Source organism: Lepus europaeus, chromosome 6 (genome assembly GCF_033115175.1).
Source record: "Lepus europaeus isolate LE1 chromosome 6, mLepTim1.pri, whole genome shotgun sequence".
NCBI lineage: Eukaryota > Metazoa > Chordata > Mammalia > Lagomorpha > Leporidae > Lepus > Lepus europaeus.
The window spans coordinates 131045028-131068809 of NC_084832.1; the positions used below are offsets into that span (position 1 = coordinate 131045028).

General features: G+C 48.6%; 1 long non-coding RNA gene across 1 annotated transcript in view; it reads right to left on the bottom strand.

Moving 5' to 3' along the window:
- The window catches only part of LOC133762017 (uncharacterized), a 50570-nt gene extending 27395 nt beyond the window's left edge, over nt 1-23175 (bottom strand). The window contains exon 1 of the long non-coding RNA XR_009866262.1: nt 23087-23175. This is a non-coding gene — a long non-coding RNA (uncharacterized LOC133762017). The remainder of the gene's footprint in view (nt 1-23086) is intronic.
- Between the last annotated feature and the right edge of the window lie 607 nt (nt 23176-23782).

Consider the following 23782-nt stretch of genomic DNA (forward strand, 5'->3'; position numbering starts at 1 on the left):
ATAATAGGACAAGAATAGGCTGCTATGAAAACGATCAGTAATAGGAAAAATGTCTCAAAATGATCGCTAACAGAAAAGCATAGGCCCTTAGGTAACAAGATAATAAAACATACACAATTAAAGAACAAATTACCGATTTTGAAAATAAAGTTGTAGAAACCTTAGATACTAGTAAAGAAGAAAGTAGAGATAATGCAAAGGAGAAAAATAATGCCCCTGGGAGAAAAGCTAGAATTCCCAGAATGGAAGGGTCCACTGGGTACTAACGAGTGTGAAGGCAAACACCACAGCAGATGTATCCTGGCGAAATTTTAGAATTTTGAATATAAAGAGAAAATGCGAGGCCAGTGCTGTGGCACAGCAGGCTAAAGCCCAGTGGGCATTCCGTATGGGCGCCAGCTTGAGTCCCAGCTGCTCCTCTTCTAATCCAGCTCTCTGCTATGGCCCAAGTCCTTGGGGCCCTGCACCTGTGTGGGAGACCCAGAAGAAGCTCCTGGCTTCAGATCAGCTCAGCTCTGGCCACTGTGGTCACTTGGGGAGTGAATCTGCAGATGGAAGACCTTTCTCTCTGTAATTCTGCCTTTCAAATAAACAAAAATAAATATTTTTTTAAAAAAGAGAAATAAAATGCTAAAATATCCCATAATGCTTAAAAAATAAAAGCAGGCTATCTACAAGGAAATAGAATTAACTATCTCAACAGCAATGTGTGGGCTCCCATAGAACTTTGAAAAAAATTATTCTGAATCTAGAATCATATATTAACCATTGGTCAAAGGTGAGGGAAAGTCATAACATTTTCGGGTTTACAGTAATGGCAACTATTTATTGAACTCTTACTATAAGCCAGGCGTAGCTCCAAGCCCTTTGTAATCATTATTTATTTTATCCTCAGCATCACCCAGTGAACGTAGTGCAGTACTATCTCTGAGAAGTGATGAAGTGATGGTGATCCTTGTGCCTGTGGGAAGCAGAGCTGGGCTCTGGGGCCAGGAAGGCTGAAGGCACAGCCCACCCTGCTGATAACTCCACAGTTGCATGGCTCCACTGGCCAGGGAGTCGGAAAGCCTGAAGAAATACAACAGAAAAATGAACAAGGGTGCCGGCGCTGTGGTGTAGCGGGTAAGGCCGCCGCCTGCAGTGCTGGGTGCTGGTTCAAGTCCTGTCTGCTCCACTTCCGATCCCGCTCTCTGCTATGGCCTGGGAAAGCAGCAGAAGATGGCCCAAGTCCTTGGGCCCCTGCACTCACATGGGAGACCTCGAAGAAGCTCCTGGCTCCTGTCTTCAGACTGGCATAGCTCCAGCCGTTGCAGCCAATTTGGGAGTGAACCAGTGGATGGAAGACCCCCCCCTCTCTCTCTCTCACTCTCGCTCTCTCTGCCTCTCCTTCTCTCTCTGTGTAACTCTGACTTTCAGATAAATAATTATTTTAAAAAATGAACAAGGAATTCAAGGAAGAGGCAAGCGTAGGCTCCCAGGAACAGTGGCAGGAACCTGGAGGTGAAGGTCTTTCAGATGCCAGTGTGCCTCAGAACACTGGAAATCAGAACTGATGTAGGGGCTGCAACCAAAAAGACAGGAAAGTCTACTGTACAAGTCCTGAGACTAAGACTCACAAGTTCTTGCTATTGTTTTTAAAGACATATTTATTTACTTGGAAGTCAGCATTAGAGAGAGCAAGGTGGGAAGAGAGAGAGGGAGAGAGAGAGAGAGATGAGAGACTGACTGATTTCCCATTGGCTGGTTCACTCCCCAGATGGCCACAACAGCCAGGGCTGGGCCAGTTCAAAGCTAGGAGCCAGGAACTTCTTCTGGGTCTCCCACATGGGTAGTAGGAACCCAAGCACTTCGACCATCCTCCATTGCTTTCCTAGGCTATTAGTAGGGAGCTGGAACATAAGTGAAGCAGCTGGGACATGAACCAGTGCCCATGGAGAGGCCAGCATTTCAGGCCATGGCTTTACCCACTATGCCACAGCACCAGCCCCCATAAGTTCTTAATAATAAAATGATTATATCTACTTCTCTTGCCAATAAGAAAAAAAGACAGGCAACTGGAAGTAAACTATTTTTGAGCTATTTTTTAGAGTGAAACAAAACAGAATGTTTGGAACATGCTCATTCTTCAGGGATGGATTGAGTCATAGGAACACATCTTCTCTCTCCAATGCTTAATATCTACATATTCAGTAATGTAAACGCAGCTCATTGCTTTTCCATTTTTAATTATAGCAAAATCATAGAAACTTATGTTTTCTATAAACTAGAAAGAAAATAATAGAAGTCTTGGAGCACACAAAAGGGAAGAGAGAGAGAAGTAAGTCCAAGGGAAGGAGAGATGTGCTTACTTCCTCAATATATAGAGTGAGGGCTTATGAAATACACAAATAAAATAGCATAAAGGCAGAAAGGTGAACACTCACCTAGATTGAAAATGATCCCTAATCAAATCCCAGAGGTGAGGCCTGCGCTGTGGCTCAGCAGGTTAAAGGCGCAGCCTACAGCACCAGCATCCCATATGGGAGCCAGTTAGATTCCCCGCTGCTCCTCTTCCAATCCAGCTCCTTGCTAACAGCCTGGGAAAGTAACAGAAGATGGCCCAAGTGCTTGGGCCCCTGCACCCATGTAGAAGACCTGGATAAAGCTCTTGGCTCCTGGTTTCAGAATGGCCCAGCTCCAGCCATTGTGGCCATTTGGGGAGTGAACCAATGGATGGAAGATTTCTATCTGTAACTCTTTCAAATAAATAAACAAATTAAAAAAAAAAGTCACATCTGAAGAAGCAATCTTTCATTGTTTTTATCAAGTACATGGAAACCTGACTTGGGTCATCTTCTACTGCTTTCCCAGGCCACAGCAAAGAACTGGACTGGAAGTGGAGCAGCCTGGACTTGAACCAGCGCCCATATGGGATGCTGGCACTGCAGGCAGCAGCTTTACTTGCTACATCCATGGTGCCCGCCCCTGCTCCTCTTCTGATCCAGCTCCCTGCTGATGTGCCTGGAAGAAGTTCCTGGCTTCTGGCTTTCGATCGGCTCAGCTCCAGCCTTAGCGGCCATTTGGAGAGTCAACCAGCAGATGAAAGACCTCTGTTTCTCTCTCTCTCTTTCTGCAACTCTGCCTTTTAAATAAATAATAAAGTAAAATAAAAAACTGTCAGTAGTGTACAGACTCTCAATGCACATTGTACTAGCCACTTTTCACTACTTTAAAATTCCCAAGAGCAACTTAAAAGGGAAGAAGGTTTATTTCAGCTGTGGCTTGGAGGTTTGCAGTCCAAGATTGTGTGGCCACAATATACTAGTGTCTGATGGAAGCTGGCAATGTCAGAGTGTGTGTGAGACAGGAAGCAAGCCCTGCTTATGTAACTAACCCTCTGTGGCAGCTACCTTCTGAGGGCACTTCCCGAGACCTGACCACCTCCCACCAGGCCCACTTCCCAGATGTCAAAATTAGAGCAAGTCTCCATCCTAACCCACCAACCATTACATTAATCATTAACATCAGACTCTGGGGTTTAAACACCTGCATGAGTTTGAGGAAACAGATGCAGTTCATGTCAAAACTGGAGTTGATTAAAACAACTGTTCTAGCAAACCTAGTCACCCTCCAGGTGAACCCATTTGACTTTTTGTACCCTCTGCTCTGTCCAGGTGTCTAAGACCACACACTGGACAAAGATGAGCCTGGTTGTTTCTGAAATGGGGGTCTCCTAAGCTCTAATATCCAACCTGCAGTCTACTGGAATGATGTAGCTGAGATGGAAGCAGAGGAACTCGTGTCCCCTGCAGAATGCCCACAAGTAAGCCAGATCCCTGTGAAGCAAGGGAGAGTAGTATATTCCAGTCGGAACGCTTAAAACTCCATTCTGGCCCAACGGTTCCTACCTTGGATTTCGATCAGGAAACCTGAAGAGAATGTTTATCATGTAGTAAACGACTATGTATATAAGATGTCCTGGATATAAAACTAAATGAAGAAGTAGGATACAGTGCTCCACATAACACTAATCTTACTAGTGTGCTTAAAACACACACACACAAACACACAAACACCCATTGCTATACATTATATACATTATATATGTGTATATTATATATAATATATGTGTGTATATTATATATTATATACATCCCCTAACATATAACACATTCTCATGGATATTGATACTGGTTATCTCAGAATGGTAGAATTCAGATAATTTTTACTTTCTTCTTTGTTCTTTTACATATTTATAAATCTTATCTATTTATTTTAAATGTTTATATCAAAGAGAGAAGGAGACAGAGATACTCAATCTGCCATTTCAATCCTGAGATGTCTGCAGCAACCAGGGGCTAGGCCAGGTCAAAGCCAGGAACTCGATGTGGGTGTATGATGTGGGTGTACTACGTGGGTGGCAGGAACCCAAATACTGGAGCCATCGCCTGCCTGTCCTGTTGGGTATGCAATAACAGGAAGCTGGAACTAGGAGAGGAGCCAGGACTCAAACTCAGACACTCGGACATGGGTTGCAGGCATCCCAAATGGTATCTTACCCCTGTACCAAACACCCAGCTCATAAATTTTATTAATGAACAAGCATTTCTTTATATCCAGAAAGTTTAATTTCAAAAGCCAAGAAAAGTGAGCTGAAAGATAAGATAAAAACAATTTAAAACCAGTAAAAATTCTAAAACTCAAGAATTTTAAATGAGAGCTATAAATACACTTTAAGTTATAAATAAGAACCATATTAAAACATGAAAGCAAGCATTAGGAAGCCCAAAAAAGGTAGAAATAAAAATCAGAACACTTTTATAACAAAATTTCATGAGCATAAAATAAAATCACAAATCCTTAAAGTCTAGAAATGAAAATGTACAGTCAAGTAAGACAAGGTGAAAACAGTAACCCAAAGATACAACAAGCAGAAGGTAAATGAGGAAGAAATAGAAAAAACTAAACAGCACATGCCACAGCAGCAAGAAATTTTGACCTAAAGCCAGGGCACTGGTCGAGTGAACAGTGAGTCCGTAATACAGCAGGTAAGGACAGGAGGGAAGTGGGGGCCAGGAGGAACATGAGCAGAAGGCGTGGGGTCCATGACCTTTCAGGTGCCCCACAGAGAAGGGCAGAGTCACTGGAAAGAGTCTGCCACTCACAGCATGAGCCAGGGTGGGGACGTGGTTTAGCACTGTGAGTTCATGGATCTCAGCGACAGGTACCCCAGAACAGAGAAGAGAGCAAGGGGAAGGCTGGGCATGGGGAACCCTGTGGAAAACGCCACCATTCGCTTCAGTATCACATTATGGCTTATTTGGGGTACTTGTTTCCACTGACCTAATTTGAATACCATCCTCACTCTGGTTAGAAATTTCCATGATTTAGTTTTATTTGAGAGTAAGCAGTGCGACACTGTTGCTGTTTACTATAGCTCAGAGTTAATATTTTCATCTCTTTAAGTGTGTCAATTATTTGTATAATTAAAACTCAATACACCACACAAATCGTGTTCATTTTATGTCTTTGGTTTAATTGAAAAATGAACATTTGGATGCAGATGAATCTCAGAATGACTTCATCTTCGCCTCTCCTTCCTCTGTGGTCCACTACTGTCCTTATTGCTCCCATATCATCACAACTGCGATGCTTTTGAGGGCGGGAAAGGCACCTGGCAAATTGCCCTTGCAAAGCTCTACAAGAGCTGCTTGAACAAAGCGGCACAAAACAGGACAAGTGAACTGCGTTAGCAGGTTCCTTTCCTGAGACCTAAGGTCAGACTTCCTTCTTCATCCTGAAAAGTCATCTCCTATGTCACTGACCATGCCTTTTGTCCCACAGCCAACATGTGACGCTGGGTTGTGAACAAACCCTCAGAGGGGTTTATACTTGACAAAGCAAGAACACCCAGAAGTGTTTTTCACTGCTAAGCTACTTGTTAAACAAAGACATCACAAAGGTCCAGGAAGCTCTGGAGAGCAAGTTAGAGAGTGGCCACTGGCCTTGACCAGCTGTTTTTACGATCTACAATTGAAGCCTCTCAATACAGAGATTAAAAAAAAAAAAAAAAAAAAAAAAAAACCTGTGATGGCATCATGCCGAAGTAATATCCTTGCTGATGTAATGGTGTCAAGATTTTCCAGTTTTCCACTGTCATCTGTCCTGGGAATTTTAAGACATCTTGATGTTAGTCTGGAGAACAACCTTGAGAAAATCCATGCGGCTCTGGAACAGTTCTCTTGGACGTTGAAAATCGACAGGACTCGGGCACAGGAATCCGCAGGCAGGGACGGTTCACCTTCTGCTTGTGGCCCCTCCACGGCTGGCCTGACATTCAGGCAAAGACCGGGGTCTATCACACCAGCCCCCAGAAGGAAGATGATGGAATGAGACAGTGCTCCCCTGCTGCTTCACTTCTCAGATCGCTGCCTCCCCTGGCGTAATCCAGCAAGGGGGAGCAGAGGTCTCTTTCTCCCCAAATCTGGTAAGGCCTCGTCCCTAAAAACAATCTATCTGCCTCCCCTGCTCTTCACACTGTTACCATCAATGAAATGGGATTTTCCCCCATAGAAAGAGATGAAAGGCACAGGCTGTGGCATAATAGGTTAAGCCTCCACCTGTGGCATCCCATATGGGCACCGATTTGAGTCCTGCTGCTCCACTTCCAATCCAGCTCCCTGGTAATGTGCCTGGGAAAGCAGTGGAGGATGGCCCAAGAGCACCACTAGGGAAGAAACTCCTGGCTCCTGGCTTAAGATCGGCTCAGCTCCCATTTGGGGAGTGAACTAGCAGATGGAAGACCTCTCTCTCTCTTCCCCTCTCTCTGTAACTCTCTCAAATATATAAAATAAATCTGAGAGAGAGCGAGAGCCACTGTGTCTGTTCCTGCTTCTCACCTGTATATCAACGCCCCCTCCCCTCTGTGTCTCCCTGCACATACCAGCTCCCCTTGCCCCACATGCATCCTCATTGCAGAGGGCCAACCTGAACCCAATCATCGCCTAGCCACCCGGCCTCATCCACTTCCTCAGTCTCTAATCCCCCACCCCACATAAGGTGCTCCAAACCCTGCCTCGAACTGAAGGCACACGACCTGAGCACTGGCTGCCACGGCACCCTCTGCAAACCTCTGTGTGTGCCTTTCACTTGTCGCACCTTTCCCTCATGTCTCCATGCAAACATCAGCTTCTCAGGGAGGCCTCTGTAGTCACTGACCTAAAAACCCAACCCCTCTGAAGCCCCCTTTCTGAGCTATTAACGCCTTAACAATGCCCTGTGTTCTTCCACTCTAAATCATTAGAGGCCCCCGGCCTCACTGCACAAGCCCCTGCAGACAGCGAGCACCACTCAGCGAGCAGCCAGGCGTGCCTCAGCTCGTACCTCTGAGCCTCTAGTCCCCAGAGCACTGAACACAAGCACCTGCACTCCCGCATCATGCGGTGACAGAAAGGGCTGGCACCCACAATGGAAAACAGTGCCCCAGGGGGAGACACCCAACTGGTCACACCCTGAAAAGAGTGGGTGTGAGGAGGAAAGGGTTCCCCGGCTGGGTGGGGCTGAAGCAGGCCTGGCATTGGGCACCTGTTGTGTGTTTAGCCATCAGGGAGCACTGGGAAGGGTGCCGACACACAGTGTGTCTGGAACAGAGCAGGCTAAGGGTGAATTCAAGGTTACATGGGTGCCCTCACATGCCAAGATTACCCAATCATCTCTATGCGTTTTTGCCAAGGCGCCATCTGGGGCCATTTTTCTCACCACCCCAAATGGAGCTGCTATAGTGAACCCCCCTTCAAAGTCACGTCATAAAACACTGTGAAAATGTCACAGCTACTTAAGCATGATGGTTGTTCAATAGGGAATCATCATCTTTTAATGTCTGTATAGCTTAACATTTTCTTATTCAATTTTTATCTGAAGATTTCCAGGAGTTTAGGAAAATGTCATCAAATAGCTTCTGGACACGAACAGGAAGGAAAAGCCAGATTTGTTCATTGCAGTAAAATTAAATGACTTGGAACCCCCAACCTGAGCTCACTGGCAGGACGCCTGCCTCCCCTGCTCATGTGGGATACGCGCCCAGCCAGGAGCGCCAAGTCCTAAACAATTCTACCCTCAGTGACATGAGCTAATAAAAATAACCCCACAGCCGTGCCTGACCGAGTACCTACCACAGAGATCAGAAAGAAGTTTCCATTCGTGTCCCACTTGGCTGCTGCGTGGCCTCCTGTAAGCAACTCGGCCCCCTCTGAACCTGAGCACCTCTTCTGGAAGGTGGCAGGGGCACTGCCTCACCAGAGCCACAGCCACAGATGTGTCAGGTCTTCTCCTTTGGCATCTGACCCTCGCTTTGATAAATGACCTCCTTGTTCTCAAGCTTGCTTTTGTCTGATCTTAAATCTCTTACCCACTGAAGTTATTCCTTGGGACTTGGCCTCCGCTCGGCTGTCTTGGCCTACTGGACTGGGATTACCTCTCTGGCTTCTGTTTCACCCAGCGTTTCCTTGTGGTCTGTGCTGAACCTGCCACGTGAGAATCATGCGTCCACTGTCACTCACGTAGTTACGTGCAGGATTTGAGGCGGAAAATACTGTGGTGGGGACTGCCACTTCCCTTTCCCGAGCTCAGCCAATTCCTTATCTTACAGAAGCCTTGGTTGAAGGGATTCCCATTCCTCCTCAAGCAATAATGTAGACCATGGTTTGTGCATCTCACTCCAGCCCTGGGCTGAACATATATATAAACTAAACCTGAAAGCATTCTCAGTTCACTCAAGACTGACAAAGAATAAGGGCTGATGGCTAACTCTAGCAGTAACCAATCTACGTAGTGGTTTTCTCTGCATAAAATAACAGCACCCAACATCTAACACTGCTTACAGCATACCAGGATTGCAACATATAGATTTTCTAGGTGTTAATTCACTTCCTTCTTACAACTCTTATTATCGTCCACTCACATGTGAAGAAACTATGGATGGCCCCTGACCTACCATGGTTCAGTGTACGATTTATCAATTTTGCAATGGTACAAAAGCAACACATGTTCAGTAGAAACCATCCTTGGAACTGTGAATGTTGATCTTCTCCCTGGCTAGCACTGTGCAGTTCAATCTTGTCTCTCGATGCCAGAGAGCAGCAGGGTGCACAGCTCCCCATCAGCCCTGAAATGGGGCGCTGCACTACACGCAGAGCTCGGTGTTCAGTGGATTAAGGAAATCTTCAACTCTTGGTGTGTTCACGCTGGGTCCCTGGGAACCCACTTCAGAACTCTGAGAAGCATCTGCAATTTACATAAGGTCAATCCACCGGGAAGTGGCAGATTGCAAATCGAGTCTACAGTGTTATAGCCCTGATGGTAAGAAGAGGAGAGATTGCATTATTGTCCACTGTTGCATAACAAAGTGCCCCAAAACAGCATCACAATGTGAGTCAGGAATTTGGGCACAAGCCAGTGTGAGCCCTCCAGACCCAGGCTCCTTCACACCTACAGTCAGGGCATCCTGGGGCTGGGGCTGCCCCCAGGCTCTACCTGGGAAAGATCCATTTCCAAGCTACTCACATGGCTGTCAAGGGGATTCAGTACCTGCACTGTCAGACAAAAGCCACCTTAATTCTCAATTTTATTTCCCAGGAGTTTGTCGGCTGGGAAGGGAACAGAGAGGCCAGCAGGACAGAACATGCCATCTCTGTAACAATCTACAAGAGTGACACCCACTCAGTTTGCCATCTTCTCTACATCAGAAGTCACTGGGCCCCCGCCATGCTCAGCGGGAGGGGATCCCACGAGGACATCAGTGCCCAGGTAGGGTTTGCTGGGAGCCACGACAGAAGCTGCTCTGCCATGATGGCTGCTGTAATGAATACATGACATCTGCTGAGTGACGTGACAAACCCAAGACCTTTGTCAGATGCCTGCTGGGTTTCCCGTGGATTCATTTAATCCTTGCAACCAACCTCTGTGACAGTAATGGGATGTACAGTGATGACCCCTAGAGTGGCGAATGAGGAGCCCCACTTCCCTGCACCCACAGGGGAAGAATGTGTTAGGACAGTTCAAGACTTCAGCCACAAAGTGAACGCACCCCAAGTACATCCCTGAGCCAATGTCCTATCTTGTCCACAGATGGCCTTTACTGACAATGGCATGTGGTACTTTCCTAAAGTAACTCCTCTCTGGTTCTACCAGTCCCCATGGTACAGAAGAAAAAATTGTCCTTAAAGAAAACTATTTCTTACAAATATTAGTGTAAAATTGAATATATCTTTTCAATAATTCATTTTTTAAAATTTATTTTTATGTATTTGAAAAGTAGAGTTACAGAGAAAGAAAAAGATCTTCTGTCCACTGGTTCACTCCACAAATAGCTACAATGACCGGGGCTGGCCCAGGCTGAAGCCAGGTCTCCCACTTGGATGAAGGGGACCAAGCACTTGGGCCATCTTCCACTGCTTGCCCAGGTGCATTAACAGGGAGCTGGATCATAATGGAGCATCCAGGACTCAAACTGCCACCCATATGGGGTGCTGGCACTGCAGGTGGCAGCTTAATCTGCTACTGCATAGCACCAGCCCAAAGAATTCAATGTTTAAAACAGAACTGCTAATTAGAATTGTTCTGAGGCCGACACTGTGGCATTCCACCACCTGCGGCGCCAGCATCCCATATGGGTGCCAGTTTGAGTCCCGGCTGCTCCATTTTTTATCCCACTCCTTGCTAATGCACCTGAGAACGCAGTGGAAGATGGCCCAAGTCCCTTGTCCTCTACATTCGTGTGGGAGACCTAGATGAAGCTCCTCACTCCTGGTTTTGACCTGGCCCAGGATCAGCCATTGTGGCCATTTGGGGAGTAAAATGCAAGATCTTTCTTTCCTCTCTGACTCTCCTTCTCTGTAACTGTTCCTTTCAAATAAATAAATAAATATATTTTTAAAAAGGAATTGTTTTAAGTTTTCTGTGTGAAAAGCCACCTGAGACAGAAAATATCCAAGTGAATTGTAGTTGTAATTAATTCTGATTTGTGTATATCCTGCTTTTCTTCAAAAGGTTGCTGGGTGGCTTGCTCCAAGCTGGCCAGCCTCAACGAGATAGGAGAAAATGAATTACTCCTGAAAGACACAGCTTCATAGGTGGGATGGTGGTGACCTACACACCTCAGCAGGAGAGGCTAGGAAGAGATAGGCTCACTTGGAGAGGAAGGGCTGAAAGAGCTTCCATATTTTGGTAGGCACCGAGGCAGTTATCCCGAGAGCTATGTGGAAGTCAGCCCAGGTGCCCAGCTAACCAGCTGTGTGTCTATTTTCAAGCCTCTACTGCTTGCGGTGATACATCCTTGAAACATCTAGTAGCCAGCTCCAAGTCAACTTTAAAAAATTAACAAATGAATGTAGACCCAAAGATCTAAATGAAATACGAACAAACAAAATTCAATAGTTTGATATTAAAAGAACAATGTTTACCAAGAAAGATTAATACAGTCTTAAAGGGGGGATTATCTATTAACACATGAATATGATTTGCCATCCTAATAGACCAAAAGAGTAATAATGTTTCTTTCTTTCTTTTTCTTTTTTTTTTTTTTTTTTTTTTTGACAGGCAGAGTGGATAGTGAGAGAGAGAGAGAGAGAGAGACAGAGAGAAAGGTCTTCCTTTTTGCCGTTGGTTCACCCTCCAATGGCCACTGCAGCTGGCGCATCACGCTGATCCGAAGGCAGGAGCCAGGTGCTTCTCCTGGTCTCCCATGCGGGTACAAGGCCCAAGGACTTGGGCCATCCTCCACTGCCTTCCCGGGCCATAGCAGAGAGCTGGCCTGGAAGAGGGGCTACCGGGATAGAATCCGGCGCCCCAACCGGGACTAGAACCCGGTGTGCCGGCGCCGCAAGGCAGAGGATTAGCCTGTTGAGCCACGGCACCGGCCAAGAGTAATAATATTTCAACAGAAACCAAAAAAGGGGCCAGCACTGTGGCGTAGCAGGTAAAGCTGCCATCTGCAGAGCTGGCATCCCATCTGGACACCAGTTCATATACTGGCTGCGTTGCTTCCAATCCACCTCCCTGCTAACACACCTGAGAAAACAGTGGAGCATGGCCCAAGTGTGTGGGTCCTTGAACTCATGTGGGAGACATGGAAGAAGTTCCAGGCTCCCGGCTCCTGGCCTGGCTCAGCACTGGATACTGCGGCCATTTGGGGGTTGAACCAGCAAATAGAAAATTCTCCCTCTCCCTCTCTCTGTTTGTAACTCTGCCTTTCCTTCAAATAAATAAAGAGGGGCTGGCACTGTGGCATAGAAGGTTTAAGCCTCTGCCTACAGTCTGGCATCCCACATGGCACCAGTTTTGAGTCCCAGTTGCTCCACTTCCCACCCAGCTCCCTGCTAAAGACCTGGGAAAGCAGTAGAAGATGGTCCAAGTACCTGAGCCCCTGCACCCACATGGGAGACCCAGAAGAAGCTCCTGGCTCCTGGCTTCGGATTGGCCCAGCTCCGACCATTATGGCCATTTTGTGAGTGAACCTGCAGATGGAAGATTTCTTCCTTTTTCTTTCTTTCTTTCTCTTTCTCTCTTTCTCTCTCTCTCTCTCTTTCTCTCTTTCTCTCTCCCTCCCTCCCTTCCTTCCCTTCTTCTTTCTTTCCTTCTTCTTTCTCTCTCTCTCTCTCTTCTATTTCTGCCTTTCAAATAATCAATCTTTAAAAAAAAAAGAGCCTTTGATAGAATTTAGTATCTCTTATTAATTAAAGGAAAAAAGTCTCAGTAAACTGAGGCTAGAGAAAGCCTCTTGGGCAGGCACTGACGCACAGCAGGTGTAGCTGGCAGTGAGGACACTCGCACTCCACATGGGAGGGACCAAGTCCTGACTCTGCTTCTGACTCAGCTCCCTGCAAACATGCCTGGGAGGTGGCCAATGACGGCACACGTATTTGGGTTCCTGCCACCCATATGGGAAACCTGGAAGGAATTCCAGATTCTTGACTTTGGCCTGGTCCAGCTCCAGCTGTTGTGGGTATTTGAGGAGTGAACCAGTGAATACAAGCTTACTCACCGTATCTCTCCACTGCTTGGCCTTTCAAATAAATAAAAAAAAAGAGAGAGAGAGAGAAAGAGAAAGAGAGAGAGAGAGAGAGACAGACAGACAGACAGACCAAGCAAGCAAGCAACCAGCAGCAGCCTGGAAGCAGGCATTGTGATACAGTGGGTTAAGGCATCTCGGAGTGCCTGTTCCAGTCCCAACTACTCCGCTTTTGATCCAAACTCCTGCTAATGTGCCTGGGAAGGCAGTGGATGAGGGCCCAAGTACTTGGGTCCCTGCCATTCAGGGGAATGCCACCCACCCAGATGGTGTTCCTGGCTTTGGTCTGACCCATCCCTGGCTGTTGCAGGCACTTTAGGGAGTGAACCAGTAGCTAGAAGATCTCTCTCTCTCTCTCTCTCTGTTAGTCTACCATTCAAATAATTAAAAAAAAAATGTATCTTAAAAAAAAGCCTACTGTACCATGACCAAGAATACTGATATAAACAAACATATCTAGAAATGGACACTAGAGCAATTCCAGTGAGTTAGAATCAAGATGAGGATGTTCTTTACTGCTTAATTGTTCAGTACAAAAGTGAAAACAATGCAGATGTTTATAATTAATACATTATGCTATACTCATAACAACAGATCCTATATAGCCATTAAAATCATGTTGTACATGTGTGTATGTATGCATAAACCACATGCACACATAGACATACACACGTGCGGAGATAATGGACAAAACATCTGTGAATGTCATTGCTTACCCACAAAGTTCTGAAAAGAAATACATCAAACTGTTAACAGTTATAGAAGAGAAGAACCAAACTGAAAATATCTACTGAGAAATTCCGTAATTCTGTGCTGTTTGGATATTTTTTGGAATGACAAAATATTACATAGGCAATATTTGAGCCAACTTTTAAAAAGTCAAGTCAAAGAATATTGACAAGAAACAATGGCACTTCAGTTGAAAAATAGCAACATGTATAACATAATACACATCAGCACACTAAAAGTTATCCAAAGACTGTACATCCAAGTTGTGTCTGATAGAATTATGGATCTTGGCCGGCGCCATGGCTTAACAGGCTAATCCTCCGCCTTGCAGCGCCAGCACACCAGGTTCTAGTCCTGGTTGGGGCGCCGGATTCTATCCCGGTAGCCCCTCTTCCAGGCCAGCTCTCTGCTGTCGCCCAAGTCCTTGGGCCCTGCACCCGCATGGGAGACCAGGAGAAGCACCTGGCTCCTGCCTTCGGATCAGCGTGATGCGCTGGCCACAGTGGCCATTGGAGGGTGAACCAACGGCAAAAAGGAAGACCTTTCTCTCTGTCTCTCTCTCTCTCTCACTATCCACTCTGCCTGTCAAAAAAAAAAAAAAAAGAATTATGGATTTTATTCTGTTGCTTTTGTTTTTTACAAGTTCTGTATTCATATTATTTACCCAGTAATTAAGGGGATTATCCAAGAAAACAGTGGTGGTCTTGATAGGTCACACTTAACAACCTCGCAGGCCTCACAGAAAACTCTGTTTATCCTGATCTGGTTCCTAAAATGGTGAGGATGCCTCCTGAACTCTGCCTCAGTCTTGTAAAACTATTAGAAGAGCTTAACGCCTCCACTTAATGTGAATTCAGCTCATCCTTCGGAGGTTCCAGATCTCTCTTGTCACTCACTCACCTGTCAGATGCTCCTCCCATCTTCACCCAGCAAGTGGGAGCAGGGGGTGCCAGGACACCTAACTCCTTGCCTGCCGGGTTTGTCCCACTACCTCCATATCTGCCCGTCTTCACCACACATCCCATGTGCTCCCGTCTCCACCCACTGCTCTCCCCTGGACATTCCAGCCTCCCTGCCTGTGGCTCCTCCTCTGCTCTCCCCATGCATGCCACCCCCACAGTCTGTCCTTCTTCATCCCTCAGGACATGTTTTTCAGCCACATGTTACATAGCCGACACGGCACTAGGCACTGAAAGTGGTGACTTATTTTTCCAAATGAGAGCCTGGACCACATCAAAGGGTGACAAAGCTCAAGGTCACGACATCCTCTGCCTCCACAGTGTTTTAACATGACCTCCAGTAACCAGAGTCCTCTGAGAGCCCGGTACCTCTGCCTGCCTCTGACTCCAGTTTCACAGGATCCCTCTTGTGTTCAACAGCCAACACAGACCTCACACATGCCAGGCTGTGAGCTGGACGCTGGGAATGCCAACCTGACTAACGGCCACTCAAAGCAGAATGGGGAAGGTAGGCGAGGAAGGGCAGAAACGCGCAGAACAGAGCCGGGGAGGCTTGCGCAGCTTAGAGGCAAGGCCAGAGCTCCAAACCCAGAGTCAGAACTGCATGGGCACAAGGTCGCAAACAGCCCGGCTCGGCCTTGTGACCCAGGCATGCATGGGGCTGGGACCAGGCACAAGTGAACACCAAGCAATGAGGCATCATGATTAGATATGTGCTGAGAAAAGCACTTGGGGAGGGGATGCACAGTGGGGCAGGGACAGGCAGAGCATGTAACACGAGAGGGATGGAAGCAGGTGTGTAGGAGCGGCTGGGGGAGAAGGGGAGGGTTGGGAGGGAGCTCCAAGAGCATGTCTCTCCATTTGGGTTTTAGAGGACAAGGAAGAGTTTCTGCCTTGGGTCACGAACGTCCAAAGCAGAAAAAGCACACACAGTCAGTCTGAGCTGCCTATGAGGCATGGATGTAGAAGGTCTCGCAAACAGTCTGTGTCTCAAGGTCAGCTTTGTGTTGGGTTAGAAGGAAAGATCTGGGGATCTAGCATGGTAGCACAACAGCTTAAGCTGTCACCTTCAATGCGGTCATCCCCTATTGGAGCACCACTTCAAGTCCCCATATACTCCACTTCCTATCTAGCTTGCTGCAAATGTGCCTAGGAAGGCAGAGGAAGATGGCCAAGTGCTTGGGTCCCTGACACTCACATGGCTTTGGCCTGGCCCAGCCCCAGCCAATTCGGCCTTCTGAGGAGTGAACCAGTGGATGAAAGATCTCTTTCTCCCTCTCTGTATAATCTGTCTTTCAAATAAATAAATCTTTGAAGAAAAAAAAAAAAAAAGAGAAAGCTCTGGGAATAGAGCCTAGACTATTGTCAACACCATAAGAATGTGTGACACTGTTTAGAAGAAAACGTGTATGAGGAAGAGGGTTGCTATGGACAGAGCTCTGGGTACACCGGTACACCAAGCAGTGCGGCATCCAATAGCGGGAAGCAGCAAAGGACTCGGAGAAGCAAAGACCAGAGCAGCAGGTGGGCAGCCCAGAGAGGCCGGTGCCTGAGTGTCCTTCTGGGTCTACAAGGAACAGCTGAAAGCTTAGCAATTCAGAGCAACACAAACGCACTCTCATTTGGAAGTGCAGCACGCCTCACTTGTTAAAGCCAAGGGCAGAAGCCTTTTCTTCCCCCCAGAGAAGAGATTCCGGCCAGCACAGAGAGACCACCTGTAGTCCGTAGCCTGGGGCCTTTTCCTCCATCTGCAAAGCCAGCGAAGGCAGCCTCTGTCTGTCTCCCCGACCCCTGCAGGGCTCTGACCCTGCCATCCTCACACTGCCTTCCCTTGCTCTTCTGCCCCCACCCCCCCCACCACCCATGCAGCTCATGGACCCCAGTGCCTACACGGGCTCACCTGGATACCCCAGCTGACGAGCAGCACCTGACACGTCACCTGGGCATTAGCAGCTCAGGGACACCCTCGGCGGGAGTTGGGTATAACCAGAGAATCGAACAAGCAAGCGAAGCACAGAGTCTGGAGTAAAGCAGTAAATGGCGGTAACCTCAGCCAGTTGCTCAGCCTGTCTCTGCAGGTCGGTGATCAGCTCACATGAGCTAATACTTACAATGCATGTGAAACTCTGTTTGGCTAATAACTATTAAAAAGAGCAACCAGAGACTCAGTAAGGCAGAGGCTCAACTCTGGGCACTGGATCTGTTAATGAGGAGCCTGGTGGATGTGGGAGGAAAGGAGAGTACGACTGTTTTGAAGGAAGGAAGGCGAAAGGGGGCTGGTGGTGTCTTTGCCAGAGGGAGCAGGAGGCTACGGGGCTCTGGGCACATCTCGGGGGTGGGGGAGCACTAGTGGAGGGAGAGGCTGAAGACTGGGGAGGTAACAACAGACAGTGCGCACTCACAGAGGGACACACAGCTCGGACAGACGCGGGAGCCAGCTCTGAGCAACTCCTCTCTGAGTCTGGAGGGAAAGACAGGAGTGCAAATCCCAGACCCCGAGTGCGGCCCTGGCAGCAGATCAGCAGCAGGAGTCACTCACGGGCCTCACCTGGAGTTCTCCCATCATCCATGTCTCAGGCACGCCCCGCCTTAGCTCCGGAAGCTGCAACCGCGTCCTGGAGCATTCAGATTGAGCTTCGCCAGGTGAAAATCCCCTCCTTCCATGGTGGTTAACTTCATGGACAACACCTGTCCCTCTGTCCCTTTCGGACAACTTCTCCCAAGGAGCACGGGCTCCATTGCCCTTCCTCCCTCACTTCTTTTTATTATTATTATTATTATTTTTGACAGGAAGAGTAGACAGTGAGAGAGAGACAGAGAGAAAGGTCTTCCTTTGCTGTTGGTTCACCCTCCAATGGCCGCCGCAGCTGGCGCACTGCGGCTGTAGCTGTGCCTATCCAAAGGCAGGAGCCAGGTGCTTCTCCTGGTCTCCCATGGGGTGCAGGGCCCAAGCACTCGGGCCATCCTCCACTGCACTCCTGGGCCACAGCAGAGAGCTGGCCTGGAAGAGGGGCAACCGGGACTAGAACCCGGTGTGCTGGCGCCGTTAGGTGGAGGATTAGCCTGCTGAGCCACGGCGCTGGCCCTCCCTCACTTCTGATGGAAACTCCCAGGCAGCTACAACTTGATGTTAACACAACTGCACTCATGTTAAACGCTTCATTGTGGACATGTTTTGGACAAACACAAAAGTAAAGAGAATAAAACAATAACACCTTCCACCCCATATACCCATGACTTCAATCATTTTCCCTGTACTTTTCACTCAACCCTACCTCCATTCCCAGTATTTTACGGCTTTCTTAAACAGAAAATGGACATCTAAACTTAGCAATTCTATACTTATTTATTTCTCTTCATCACATGGCCAAGACACTAGGTACACACATATGTATGCATGGCACCACTTGATGCAAATTCAAAATAGCACAAGGAAATATGAATGACAACTCCTTTTAGAAGCTAATTTTAAACAATCATTTTGAAATCACTGAGAATTGTGTGTGTATTATGAACTGCATGATTTCAGAGCTGGTAGACAAACCAATTATAAATGCTCTTCTCTTGTCCCTGCCGGCCCCTCCCCAGGTACCAACACCTGTGGCTGGGAATGGGCTGATTTTGGTAACTATTCTGACGCTTAGCAGTGAGTGTTGTTTTAACACATGGTTGTCTGACAGCCTAAATAATGGCACCAAGTGCTGGTGCTTAAAGGCTGCTCCCGTGGCAGTAACTTTCAGGTAAAATTTAAATGTGATCACTTTCTCTGAAGAAGGCTAAACAGCTGGCATTGTTTATGTGCAAGAGGGCATGCTGCGAGGTCTAGGAAACAACGATGAGCTACTACAATGCAGCAGACACTACTTTCACCTTCAAAACCCTTGAATATTTGGGCAAGAATAATGGAGAAAATAACTACTGGTGACTCACCTGCAAGATCAATATTGCTGTGAGAGATTTATAGGCTGTGGACAATACTCCAGTCGCCATCACCATTTCTTTCATATGTTTTTCTTAATGACATATTATACCAGGTTTTCAAGGGTATATCACCTACACAGGATGCAATTGTTCTGCTCTCAAAATTAGCACAGACACCGGATCTACAACACTGTGCAACACTACAGCATCTTTATGATAAGCAAATGAAGAAAATAAAAATGTAAAACATTTTTAAAAAATTTTAAATCTATTTAAAAGACAGCAAGAGAAAGGGATAGAGAGGGACCAGAAGGGAAGGAGAAAGAGGCAAAGAAACAGAGAGGAATGACAGAAATGAGAGAGCTTCAATCTTCTGGTTCACTCCCCCAGCTGCCCACAACAGCCAGGGCTGGGCTAAGTCAAAGCCAAAATCTGGGAATTCAGTCTGGGTCCCCCATGTGGGTGGCAGGACCCAAGCACTTGAGCCATCACCAGCTGCCTCCCAGGGATCAGCAGGAAGCTGGGATCAGAATCAGAGCTGGGACGCATGCCCAGGCACGCTAATGCAGGCTGCAAGTATCTTAACCGCTGTGTCAGAGGCCCAACTCCCCCACACTCTCCAGTAGTGTGGACTGCCCACTTGGTTTACCAGGCTTCCTGCAGCTGAGTGCCTCCTTGGGATTAAGTTTTGGCACAGGTACAGGCAGAAGCGCAGTGACAGTCCATAGGACTTTTCCATACCCAGCAGCTGCTGTCTTTTTAACAAACGGTGTGGGAAGCTGGATCTGCACTCGATAAAGAATGAAGTCAGACTACTATTTTACCCCATATACTAACACTAATTCGAAATGTAATTAGAAAGATCTAAACATAACAGCTAAACCTATAAAATTCTTAGAAGAAAATATAGGGGCAAACTTCATGATGCTCCATTTGCAGATGATTTCTGGCATGTGACAGCAAAAGCACAGGCAGGGAAAGTAAAGTAGATAAACAGGCTTCATCAAAACACAAGCTTCTGGGGCCAGCCTTGTGGTGTATCAGGTAAAGCCGACGCCAGCATCCCATATGGGTGCCAAGTCAAGTTCCAGCTGCTCCACTTCCCATCCAGCTCCCTGCTAATGTCCTGGGAAAGCAGCAGAGGACAACCCAAGTGCTTGGGCCCCTGAATCCATCAGAGACCTGGAAGAAGCTCCTGGCTCCTGGCTTCGGGCTGGCACAGCTCCTGTTGTTGTGGACATTTGGGGTGTGAACCAGTGGAAGATTTCTCTGTCCGCCTGTCTCTCTCCCTCTGTAACTCTGCCTTTCAAATAAATCTTTTTAAAAATATTTATTTTAAAACATAGAAACAGTAAAACAATCTGTTTAAAACAGGAACAAAAGAGTTCAATAGACATTTCTCCAAAGATATACAAATGGTCCACAAGTACACAGAAAAAAAAAAAAAAAGAAAAAGATCAACATCACTAAACAGAAAAAAGCAAACACAAATTACAGTGTGAAACCACTTCACACCCATTGGGTGGCTGTGATCAAAAACAGAGAATCTGTGCAGGTGCTGTGGCGTAGCAGGTAAAGCCGCCGCCTGCAGTGCCGACATCCCATATGGGTGCCGGTTCAAGTCCCGGCTCCTCCACTTCCAAACCAGCTCTCTGCTACGGCCTAGGAAAGCAGTAGAAGATGGCCCAAGTCCTTGGGCCCCTGCACTCACATGGGAGACCAGGAAGAAGCTCCTGGCTCCTGGCTTCGGATAGGCACAGCTCCAGCCGTTGCAGCCAATTAGGGAGTGAACCATCAGATGGAAGACCCCTCTTTCTCTCTCTCTCTCTCTGCTTCTCTGTAATTGTGTTTTTCAAATAAATAAATGTCTTTAAAAAATAACTCTTACACAGGAGAAAAATGAAACCAATAAAAATGTTACAAATGTAGTAACTGAAAATGCAGGATGACAGCTCTTCAAATACCTAATACTGTACAAGGCAACATGTGTCAAACCATATTTGCACACTAAAGACTGCTTGGCTACCATTTGTAATAACACAGTTTTAAGTAACTTATCTGGAAGATACAAAATAATAAACAATAAAAAGTAGAAATTACATCAATGATATATAACTAAAACACCAGATTAAGTGAAGGGTAATATATACACAAGGCCCAGCTGCTGTGTCGGACGTCAGCGGCCCACTTCTGGGGGCTGGCGTGGGCTGCGGTGCCCAGGCCTTGCCCAGGGCTCTGGCCAGCTCCACACTCAGGGTCTGAGCAGCCGCCCCTGACAGCGTGCTCCTGGCTCTCCCTGCACGACCCCAGAAGCACAGCCAGTCCTGGCCTGGGCTTGCCGGCCACTCACGCCACAGCACTCATGCTGCCTCAGCCACTCATCTCGGGGTGGCACACCAGCACCACAGTTCCCCCACCCCGTGGCTGGGGTGCTCTGAACTGCTTCCCACCATCACCATTCATGACACTCTGGCCACTTAATGCAGCAGCTGCCCGAATATCTTCTCTCCTGCAATCTTTCCCACCTTCCTATGCTACTGTTTTTTCCATTCCCAAACAACTCTTTAAAATTTTAAAAGAAAAAAAAATTTTTTTTTTTTTTTTGTGAAGCAGAGAGAGAGAGATTCCATCCACTGGTTCAAGCCCCAAATGCTTCTAATGCTGGAACAGGCCTGGGCTGAAGTCAGGAGCTGGGCACTAAGAAACGGAATCCAGGACTTCCACATGGGCGCAGGGCCCAGTTCCCTGAGCCATCACAGCCGCCTCCCAGGGCCTGCCCTAGCAGAAAGCAGGCAGGAGCGGAGCCAGGTGTTGGACCCAGGTACTCTGACGGGGGCCTGCGGATCCTAACTGCTAGAGTAATCAGCGCCCCCCAAGAAACTCCGGCCCTCAAATCCTTGTCTCAAGGTGTCCTGGAGAACCCAGACTGTGACAGGGTCTCCATGCACCAGAGCTGTGCCCTGCTCAACCCGTGACAGCAGCCACTACAGCCCGGTAGATAGATTAAGTTCTTCATTTCCACAGCAACCAGAACCAGTGAGACGGTGAAAAATGCCATGCTCTCGTCATTAATATGTACATTCAACCTATGGGTCACTGTTATTGGAAGACATAAAAACATTAAGAGGCTCTAAGAGTAAGGACGGAGAGCAGGGAAAGAAGCACCCAGGAAGGTTGTGTGCCACGTGAGGCCCAGTGCAGCAGGCCACAGACACGGGTCAGTCCCACTACCCAGGGCAGTGTTTGCTGAGCACCTATTTCTTCTTCTTTATAAAGATTTTATTTAGCGCTGGCTCTGTGGCACAGTGGGTGAAGTTGCTGCCTGCAGTGCTGGCATCACATATGGGTGCCAGTTCCAGTCCAGACTGCTCCACTTCTGAACCAGCTCCCTGCGAAAATGCTTGGGAAAGAAAGTGGTCCAAGTGCTTGTGCCCCTGCACCCCCATGGGAGACCTGCAAGAAGGCAGCAGCTCCGGCTTCAGTCTGGCCCAGCCCTGGCCACTGCGGCCATGTGGGGAGTGAACCCAGAGATGGAGCATCTCTCTCTCTCTCTTCCTCTGTAACTCTGTCTTTTTTAAAAAATAACGATTTTATTTATTGATTTATTAATTATTTGAAAGGCAGAGTTACAGAGAGAGAAGGAGAGACACAGAGAGACTTGGAATCGTGAACAGACACACACACAGCCGGTATCCCAGAGCTCTCAGGAGGCCCCCGGACTAGGAGCGCTATGCTGTTCTCGCGCCTCAGCCTCTGGGTCCACGGGCACTAGCAGGTGAAAAAGCTCAGCCATCAGCCGTGGGCAACCGCCATGGTGACACACCTCCTGCACAGGGTGTTGTGAGGACAACAAGACAAGACCTGGCACGTGGGGAGCGTGAGGAGCCTAAGCTGCCTGTCACGCGAGCTGCAGGCTGGGGAAGGCAGGTCTCTCCCAGACAGACCAGCTGGCCGTGGGAGGGCAGCGTCCTCGAGGCCCAGCCCGTCTGCAGGCCTCCCACTCAGGGTGCAGGCTTCGCCGTGGCCAGGAAGAGGGAGACCCAAGGCCCAGCACCGCCGGACGGCGCGGCTCCGTTCGCACACAGCACAGGGCGAAGAGCCACTTGGAAAGGTTCGCCGTGGAAATGCCCTGGAAACGCCAGGGAAAGCCTGGAGCGAAGTATCTAGAAGAGGAAGGCTCGGGATACGCCGTACAAACCGGGACGCGTGCGAGACCTGCGTTAGGAACGCGCGGGGAAGCAGATTCGGTGGCGAGCACCAGACACGCGCGGTCCCAGCACGCGTCCGCTCAGGATTAGGCCGACATCAGGCGAGCCCGGAGGACGCGGCCGCCCGGCGGCAGGGCCAGGGCCGGCGGGGGCCACCCGGGGGGCTGCGGGGACGGGGCCCGCCGGCCTGGATCCTCCCTCCACAAACACAGACGTAAAAATACCTAAGAAGGCGCAGGCCTCCCTCGCCTCCATCCTGGGCGGAGAGGCGCGGAGCCGCCTCAGAGCGCGCTGAGGGCCGCGGCCGGCCCCGACGTCCAGAGGTGGGCGGAGCTGGCGGACTGGGGGCGGGGCTGGGGGCGGGGCGCGCCGCGGCGCCCGGGCGCGCGCTCGGCCTCCTGTACTTGCGAGCCTCCGCCTGCAGGGGGACCCCGAGCGCGCGGCGTTGGCTGCCCGCGGGCGTCCTGCGCGGCGGCCGGGTTTGCCGCCCCTCCGCAGGCGACAGCACGAGAGGCCTGTCCGGCCTCAGGCAGGCTCCTCCGGCTTTGTTCTGGGGGAAGCCGGCCTCTTGTCCGTGTGGTAGTCCGAGTTCTGGACAAGGCTGTTTAATTTCGCTCCTTAATTGTCTCCGGGACCGCTGAGGGGGACGCGGGCTTGAGGCGCCCTGCTGCCTGCAGCGGTTCTGTCAGCCCACACAGCACCAGGATGGCCGCGCGGGCCGCGGACACGCACAGAACGGCCGAGAAGCGAGGCTTGACAAAGAGGCTTTGGAAGTTTCCAGAGGGTTCTCAAAGAGGCCTTGCACGAAAATGGGCTTGGACCTGGGGCTGCCTGGCCTCGTGTTCCGCGGCATGCCGAAAGAAACCCACGTCAGAAGATCCCCCAGACGTGCTCCTAACGGGAGAGCACACACCAGCCGT